This window comes from Acipenser ruthenus, chromosome 59 (genome assembly GCF_902713425.1).
Source record: "Acipenser ruthenus chromosome 59, fAciRut3.2 maternal haplotype, whole genome shotgun sequence".
Classification (NCBI taxonomy): domain Eukaryota; kingdom Metazoa; phylum Chordata; class Actinopteri; order Acipenseriformes; family Acipenseridae; genus Acipenser; species Acipenser ruthenus.
The window spans coordinates 584,285-594,149 of record NC_081247.1 but is presented as its reverse complement, the minus strand read 5'-3'; the positions used below and the strand labels follow the sequence as shown (position 1 = coordinate 594,149).

The 9,865-nt window shown below is 41.1% G+C and overlaps 1 long non-coding RNA gene across 1 annotated transcript; it reads right to left on the bottom strand.

Moving 5' to 3' along the window:
• Positions 1 to 5,104: 5,104 nt before the first annotated feature.
• Positions 5,105 to 8,355, bottom strand: LOC131725017 (uncharacterized). Its single transcript, XR_009320389.1, has 3 exons — positions 8,303 to 8,355; positions 8,045 to 8,212; positions 5,105 to 7,914 (listed from the first exon to the last, which is right to left on the bottom strand). It is a non-coding gene; the product is annotated as an uncharacterized LOC131725017 (long non-coding RNA).
• Positions 8,356 to 9,865: the final 1,510 nt, after the last annotated feature.

Here is a 9,865-nt window from a genome sequence, read left to right as displayed (position 1 = left end):
AGAGGAGGCCCCATTCAGCCCATCTTGCTCGTTTGGTTGTTAGTAGCTTATTGATCCCAGAATCTCATCAAGCAGCTTCTTGAAGGATCCCAGGGTGTCAGCTTCAACAACATTACTGGGGAGTTGGTTCCAGACCCTCACAATTCTCTGTGTAAAAAAGTGACTCCTATTTTCTGTTCTGAATGCTCCTTTATCTAATCTCCATTTGTGACCCCTGGTCCTTGTTTCTTTTTTTCTGGTCAAAAAAGTTTCTTGTGTCAACATTATCTATACCTTTTAGGATTTTGAATGTTTGAATCAGATCGCCGCGTAGTCTTCTTTGTTCAAGACTGAATAGATTCAATTCTTTTAGCCTGTCTGCATACGACATGCCTTTTAAACCTGGGATAATTCTGGTTGCTCTTCTTTGCACTCATTCTAGAGCAGCAATATCCTTTTTGTAACGAGGTGACCAGAACTGGACACAATAGGTGAGGTCTTACTAATGCATTGTAAAGTTTTAACATTACTTCCCTTGATTTAAATTCAACACTTCTCACAATATATCCGAGCATCTTGTTGGCCTTTTTTTATAGCTTCCCCACATTGTCTAGATGAAGACATTTCTGAGTCAACATAAACTCCTAGGTCTTTATCATAGATTCCTTCTTCAATTTCAGTATCTCCCATATGATATTTATAATGCACATTTTTATTGCCTGCATGCAATACTTTCCTCTATTAAATGTCATTTGCCATGTGTCTGCCCAGTTCTGAATGCTGTCGAGATCATTTTGAATGACCTTTGCTGCTGCAACAGTGTTTGCCACTCCTCCTATTTTTGTGTCGTCTGCAAATTTAACGAGTTTGCTTACTATATCAGAGTCTAAATCATTAATGTAGATTAGGAATAGCAGAGGACCTAATATTTATTTGAAAGAGTATTGTACGGACTAGTGTTAGATGATTACAATCACGTATTCTACATGAAAAAAGTCCAGAAGGACGATATTGATGAAAAAACGCCCCCCACACGAGCATTGGTTTGCCCCGCGGTCTGCACTATTATCAGCGATGTGTGTGCAACAGAAGCTGCTGGTAGATTACAAAAAACATCAATTAAACTTAGGCTAGGTAGTTGTTAACTTTAGTATGTTTTATTCTTTATTAATTAAATTATATTAATTGAAAAAGGCAGGAGAACCAGATTGTTGTTGTTGTTGTTATTGTTTTGGTTTAATATAATATAGAAGGCTCATGTTCCTATTGAAGTGGGCTACAATATATTTTTTCATTAAAGTTGCCGTTTGTTCTTTGAAATTTAATGTTCCGCTTTCATATTTTGTCGTGTACTAATTTAATCAAACCAAGTAGTGTAAGAAGATGCTTGTATCGTTCATGACGTTTTTCAAATCAAGTTAGCTTATTTGTCTATAAAAAACGAGAATAGAGTTGCAGGCAGTGTCATCTTACTTAAAGGCGCTCAAGCTGAAATCGTAAAGTAATTTAAAAGTCAGCTACAAACGTGGCAGCGGACTGTCTCTCTTTAACGCGCACGCAAGAACTTGCAGACTTGATGCAACTGTGTTGAGAATTTAAAAAGAAAGCGTTTTATGAGATTTTTAACTATAGGTACCGGCACTATGACTCAAGCTCAGACACAAATGAATCCCTACGCTGTAGTGACGTGGCATGTTGCTTTGAAACCACGCCCACTATAGTGCTTCAGTGGCGGTACAGCCTTTCACACAGGCAGTTAAGACGCTTCAGTGCCGTCTCTGAACCACCTGGTGAGGTGCTTCAGAGACGGTATAAAATATGATGGTATTGCTGTGGCGGTATAAGCAATTCACACAGACCTATAAGCCGCTACAGTGGCGGTTTTGAACCGTCATAACTCCTCTGTGTGAAAGCACTTAGAATACCTGGCCAGGTTAAGTTAATTCTCTATTCAATTGCTAAGTAATTTATTCCTCGTTTATAAAGTCGGCCTTTCAGATTCATAAGGTAAAATTAGGTGAAGCTATATCAATTTACTGTCTGTTTTTGGTAAGGGGTGTCTCTCTGTACTGGTCTCTCTCGTTGTTTTAATTGAATGATCTTTTCCTTAATTTCCACATGGAAATTCTAATTGGATTCAGGTGTTTTGCTAATTGCCTTGGCAAAGGGCTTATTGAGCTTGATTAATCATTATGTCTTTAAGTATCTTAATTGGGAGCTCTTTAAATATGGCTATTACTTCCTGTGAAGGGGGAGTGGGTTCCTTTTTCTGGGGTGATTCTTTTTCGGGTGTGGTTTTTGTGGATGCAGAGTGTTTGGAGGAAGGAGCAGGGTTTTTTTTTGAAGAGGAAGGTTGCTGGTCTGTAAAGGAGAGACCGGGAAGCAATCATCTTTTGGTTGTTAGAAACAATGTGTTTTCTCTAAGCTGCCATTTTCCAGTTTGAAGGTAACCAGTTATCTAATCCTACTGCCCAATTGAAACTATCCACATCATTCAAATGGTTTATTTTTTATCCTAAGAGCAACAACGGTGACTAATCCATTTCTTATCCAAATCATCACTTTTTGTCTCCTTACCTGGTTGGAAACTCCAAGCTCTACAGGACCGAGGAGGAACCGGGTGAGATCCCCTGATGGGGAGGAATCTCTTATTTTTTAGCTGCTGGATTATCTGTTCTGTTCTGACTGTTTGTTTGGGATTATTATCCTTTTTGTTTATTTATCGGGGTTTAACGAGCACCCCGCTCAGAAGTCTCATTTTGTTTGTTTTTATTGAGGACAAGGACCTCGAGTGGTTGGTTCCCGCGCAAACTCTTTTATCCGGGAGAAACCAAGCAATCATGCACCAAAAATAATCTTTACAAGTTTTTATTAGTAATAATTGAATTTAAAAAATCTCAAACACATTAACAATAATGTAAACCATATGATAATGCCACCTTCACTTCACAGTCTATAACAATTGTCTAGTATATATAGGGATGATACAATAAAACAAACTCTAAATCTATCAGTTTCTTATAGTGAAGTTAATTAAACTAGTTACCACAGATTATATTATTGCAGTTTATATAAAATACTTGGATCTATCAGTTTCATAAAGTCTCTCCGCGTTCCAGCTCCAGTCTGCAGCGCGGAATCTCCTTCACAAGTCCGGGTCTCCCTCTCACAATATTCCTCCGCATTTATAAAGGGAGTAGATGATTGGCAGGGCGGGGAGATCAAGCAGCGAGCCGCTTCTGAATTAACTGCGCTGAACCGGGCAGCTGTGAAAGGGAGACTTTAAGGGCGCGTTCACGGAGATCATTATGTGCAGATTCTGACCAGTTCATAGAAGGTCATTGGATAAATTGGTCACATTCTGCACAAGATCTGCGCAGAATTATATCCGTGAACGCACCCTGACACTTTATTCACTTCAGTGCGCAGGCGCAGCTTTTAAAAGAGAGAGCGATGCTGGGAAATGCAGTCTTTCTTTATTCACTTCAGTGCGCAAGCGCAGCTTTTAAAAGAGAGAGCGATGCTGGGAAATGCAGTCTTTCTTTATTCACTTCAATGCGCAGGCGCAGCTTTAAAAAGAGAGAGCGACGCTGGGAAATGCAGTCTTTCTTTTTTCACTTCAGTGCGCAGGCGCAGCTTTAAAAAGAGAGAGCGACGCTGGGAAATGCAGTCTTTCTTTATTCCCTTCAGTGCGCAGGCGCAGCTTTAAAAAGAGAGAGCGACGCTGGGAAATGCAGTCTTTCTTTTTTCACTTCAGTGCACAGGCGCAGCTTTAAAAAGAGAGAGCGACGCTGGGAAATGCAGTCTTTCTTTATTCACTTCAGTGCGCAGGCGCAGCTTTAAATAGAGAGCGACGCTGGGAAATGCAGTCTTTCTTTATTCACTTCAGTGCGCAGGCGCAGCTTTAAATAGAGAGAGCGACGCTGGGAAATGCAGTCTTTCTGTATTCTCTTCAGTGCGCAGGCGCAGCTTTAAAAAGAGAGAGCGACGCTGGGAAATGCAGTCTTTCTTTTTTCACTTCAGTGCGCAGGCGCAGCTTTAAAAAGAGAGAGCGACGCTGGGAAATGCAGTCTTTCTTTATTCACTTCAGTGCGCAGGCGCAGCTTTTAAAAGAGAGAGCGACGCTGGGAAATGCAGTCTTTCTTTATTCCCTTCAGTGCGCAGGCGCAGCTGTGAGCAGGGGGTGTAGGGATATATAAATATAGTCCTGTAGGTCTAAAGCTGTGTTCATGAATATATCACCACTTCCTGGGCGGCTGAAGGACTCCACTTCATCTAGAGCCTCACAACGCACCCAAGACGTGGTGATATTACCTCATGATAACACACACACACACACCCTGTCCTACGACATGAAACAAACATACATGCGGCTATGTTTTAATACAAAATCCATGCATCCATAATTCTGATTATTTATCTAAATAATCTCACAGCTAATTCTTTACAAATGAATCGTTTCTACATTTCTCGGAGTGCTAAGTAGTGTGGTGTTATAGTTTAACATATGAATTATCAGTGCTATTTGAGTATTTAAAATCTGGTTATCTTCAAAATTAAAATATCAGCAACGGTGTGTTAATTAAACGAAGCGCCTGACGCCGCTCGGAACTTTCGCATTTTTAAATCCTAACGGTCTCTGCTCAGCGGAGTGGAATGTTCAGGAGCCGGTTGCCTAGCAGCGTCTCCGCCTCCTTCTCTGCCCCGCCCCCTCTCTCCCTCTCACGTGTTAAATCAGCTCTAATCGTGTTAAATTGAACACTCAGAAAGTGTCTATATTGTCCCTCTCTACACAGTGTTAATCTTACACTTTTGAAAGTGTTAGCTTTTTAACACTTTAGCAGAGTTACTGTAACTCTGTAAACAGTTAAAAATGAACACTGGCCAACCCTGGTTATTGTTGCATTAACTCTACACTAGTGTAACATGTTAACAATCAACTCCATCAGAGTACATTTTTACTCTGCCAGTTTTCTACCTTTCAACCCTGTAGGGTGTAAATATAAAATCAACTCTCACACTGTAACTTTTACTCTAATATTCACACTATAGGATGTAAACTTGAATTATAACCATTCCAGCCATATAATACCCCCTGAACCCCCCAATGCGTTTGTGCCTTTAACCTTAGTGTACTTACAACTAAAATAAACACAGCACAGAAACTGCTGTTATTTCTTTTAATCTCAACATGTACACCACATTCAACACGTGACATTACCCTGACTCACATTGAACAGGTAAACATGACACAACTTGTGACAATGTGCTCTCTATCAGTATGATACAAAAACAGTCTGATGTACGGCCGATGGTAAAGCAGCACTTCTACACACATCAAAAACAAAATGCGAGTCATACAATGTGACAGTATGGGACAATGCATGTTCTCTCATCATCCGTGTCATACGAAAACTGTCTGTCATGAGGTCTATGGTAAACCAGGTCTTCTACACATATCACAGTAAATGCATCACTTATTTCTTCAATGCTGAATGCATTTAAGTGATCATCAAAACACAACGTAGCAACATTCGAGGTCAAAAGAAAAGCTTGGTCATCTTCTACAATCACATTAATGATCTTCTTGAATACAGGCATTTCACTTTCTGTACCTGAGCAAACAAACATACCAATGTGATACTCGCTTCCATAGTTCTTCACCCAACTAGTTGTGGAAACATCAGAGTATAAACTTCAACGCAATATTTCAGTTAAAATATCACTACCCTCCAAACTGTTGATCATTTCCATTTTAATGGGACCAAACTGAAACCGTTGAAAATAAAAACTCTCCCAATGAAAAGCCAAATGATGCTGATGTTTCTTTGCTAAAGTCTTAGTGATGTTCTTAAAATTCTTAACAGACCTTTTGAAGAAGTTGTGTTTCCCTTCAAATCTCATGCACCATGTGTGTAGAAGTGGACTGATTCTGCAAACACACCTCGGATAATGTATCATGAAGTGGTGTTTGGGAATCAAGTTTCTATCTGGAAACAGACTTAAACAGTTTGTGGTGAAAACAATTCAAATGCTTCAAATAATATGTCATACCATTTGTTACAATTGGTGAGAACACAATATTCACTGTGTCTGAAAAGGAGATTTGAATTCCTTCGGTTTTCAAAACTTTGAAATCATTTACAAGTGGCTTTAGGATTTCATCAAATCCATATTTCTTTAAGTCCTCTGAGTGAAAGAGAGCAACAAGATGAATATTCATCAACACAGAGTTCAATTTTGGTGGTAGGTTTCTTAAAATAAAATAAACACAGCCAAGTTTATGTATTCTCTTTTTTGAGCCTAAAGGATTGGCAGTTTCAAAATCGTCATAGTACAGCTGAATCTGTAGAGCATATTCTTGTTGTGAAAATAGACAATGATTTCTGAAGTATGAACCATCATTAATGTCTTTGTAAGTACCTTCTTGATGTTCTCTTACCTGCTGGAAACTTTTACACACTTCACTGTTCTTAAACATAGACTTCAGAGTTCCTAAGATAGGTACATCAATAAACGTATCATTTACTGGAGCTTGACTGAACACACCAGGTGTTCCATCTCAGCGTACATCAAACCGCACTCCAAGAACATGCTCTACAGGCTCAGCTATTTCCCATTTTTCCTCAAAATACCTCTGCCGCTTGGCTCCTGTGTTCAAGACTGAGAAAGGATTTTCAAGCTGATCAAAACAATCCCCAGCTTTTTCACCTAGGTCTTGACCTTGAGTCTCTGATGAAATACTTTTTAGTACAGCTTCCCTTGCTTGAGCATGGATGTCATTCACAAGTTCTTCCATTGAACCAACCATAGATTGAACAGTACTTTCAGCAACCCCCGATGCCTGTAACTGAGCTCCAACAGACCCACACATGTCCAGCAATTGCCTCCTCTCAATAGGAACCTGAGTAGTAGGAGAGTCTGTACCGAATGACTGACAACATGAAGGTTCAACATCATTATTGCTCAAAGTCTCAACATTGTCAATGGTATTTGGAGTAACACAGTCACCATGTACACGAACCAAGTGCTTCTTAAAGCCAGAATAAGTGCCAAAAACGGAGGAACACTCAGGATCTCCGCATTTCAAACGCAATGTCCTTCCTGATGGAACTTAAAATGTTGACAAAGCAATGCACAACTTCTGTGGTGTACTTTACAAATGAAACAAGTAAACATCTTTAAGCCCAAAGATGTGTATCAATTCAAGTGTCTCTGTTAAGCAGCCTTGCTCTAATCTCCTTGACCCTTGGGCTCTCCTTTGCATTCCCTACATCAATATTATACACTGTGGTTTGAATGAACGTGTAGAAACTACCCAAAGCTTTGTCATAGGACACGCCGAAGACGTAGTGTGCCTTGAAGAGCTCATCGAAAGCTGCCACTGATGTTTGGGTCTTGCACGGAACGGCCTTCTGGTCAACGATGATGTAGAATTTCTGGATGATCTTCTTTTGTTCGCCGACACAGAGGAGGAAGGGCTGTTCACGTCCAACTTGCGCAAGGAAGGTCACCAAGCTCGTCCCCACCTGAAAGAAAGAACATAGGGGAAACCACAGCCATTCATTTCTGTCACACAACGCAAAGACAAAGTAGCCTCCATTATTGCACTCAGATTGAGCAAACATGCTGATTGGTTACGATACAGCTGCTGTCTGCAATGCACCTCCAATCACCTTGGTGAAACTGTCAGAAAGCAAGGGGTGGGAGAGGGGCTTGCAGGGGCTGTGTGTATGGCAAGGAGGCACTGTGCTAGATAAAAGGAGAGTGGCACAGAAAAGCACAACCAAAATAAGAGAACATACCTTCATATATTTCACCAGATGGTCAGCAGCTTGAGAGACAGCGATCTTTGCAGCCCTCTTGTCTTTTGAGGTCGGGGGTAGCAGATGCAGCATCAACAGAATGGCTGCCAAGTCACTGTCCCATCCTAGTCTTAGTGAAGGATAAACACAGTAGAGCAAACGCTACAGTAAACGCTACAGTAAAAACCTGAAGCTCACATGACATGTTAGTAAGACTTCAAACTATTTGGTGGTCAAGCAGAAATGATGTACTCATGTACCCAAATCATCAGAGTCGTGCTGCGCAGAAGAGAGGAGGGCTTCCAAATGGGCACTGGGGGGTAGGTTCATGCAGTCTGCGATGACCCTGGTCTGAACAAAGGAGGCCATTTCGCCAGGAACTTGCCAGATGCATCCTCTCCAAACAGCATTGTGAAGTCTTGGTCGATCTGAAAAACATTGAACCAACATTGTTTCACAAAACTCCTATCTTTAAATCTACAAAGTATGGCAAAAAGCTTGCTTCTAATCATAACTACCAAGCCTGGTATGTCAAGGAATCGGGGGAAGACGCCCAAGATGGTTGAGGACTCTGGATCCTGCACAATGTTCTGTCTGTGTTTGAATGTTGCCCTCATCTTCTCCTTGACCAGTGACTCGTCAGTTGAATGCTGAAGCACAGATATCGCCTCTCTGCATTCGTCGCCTGTCAGTTGCTCAACAGTTGAATGTGAAGCCCGCTTAGCCTTTGGACCATCTTGGTATGTGGACATGGATCTCTTCTTGGTCCCATGTGATGTGTTGCGTTGGACAGTCTTAATCCTCCAGGCCAGGTAACCCGATCCACTTTCGGCATTGCAGTAGTGTTCCTTTCAAAAGGAAAACACAGTAAGAACTTGACAAAACAGAGTTCCCCTTACCATTGTGTATGCAGGGCAGCCCTGTCTGCCTAGGTCTCGTGCTCCCCCACCAGAAAGACTTAGGCTTCTACTGGTTTCTATTGACAGTTTCGGATAAAGAGGGTCTGGATGAGAGATGGAGCCTTTCCACCCTGTCTGGACTATAATCTAGGGGAAACACTGAAATACATAAGTCACTATTTATGACCATAGAACTCTTGGCCAGGTGTCCCCAGTACAAGATGAGTCCTGAGCTGATAATTTAAGCAATTTGGCCCAACCAATTTAATTAAGAAAGGTTAAAAATGTGCATGCATTGTTACCTACAATAATCCAAACTTACATATCCATTACTTGAATCTGGATCCTTCAAATAGGGGAATAAAGTCACGATTCCCAGGGCATGCTTGGTGCGCACACTTGATGGGGGGACCCTCCTTTTAAGATAAATTGCAGCAGAACACCACAACATGAATATATGAAAATGAATGACTAAGACTAAGTCTGACTAAAATCATGCCAGACAAAATGTTGGTTTGTGATTATGTTATCAGTAATGAAAGGTAATTCTAGCATTGTTATCATACAGACCCAGCACATTGAATCATTCACTTACCCATGCTTCTCAATCATATCTGCCACAAGCATGTTCACTAATAGCCTACGGGTGCTATCAGAGAGACTCTTGGTTTTGGCAAACTCAAGGAATATCTTTTCACCTCCTGCCTTCGAGTCAAGGATGGCACTGATCATCTGGAAGAACAAGATAAAAACCTAACAGCCACAGCAGTGCATCTTCAAGGGTGCTGGAAATGGCAGAAACCACACAATGTGTTCTAAAACATTCACGAATGCACAAGCAGTGCATATAATACAAAATATATATCTTTAAACTCACACCTCATGCTGCATTACTGTCTACGGGACTATCAGTCCGATTTCTTCTCCTTGCTATGGTTTCTTCAAGAATCACAGTTGAACCTGATGATGAATCAGACCCCACTGAGCAGAACGAGGCCTCAGATAGATCTGAAGACACACACAATGGGAGCAGAAGCAGACATGACAAACTGGCACATTACTCGAGCTAGCTGTGCTCTAAAGCCCACTGACTGTGTTTTGCACTGGCTAAAGTAAGCAATCAGTTGAAAGGAGAGTTGTGATTTTGCCATTGCCATGACAATTCTGTCAAATTAGATGAGT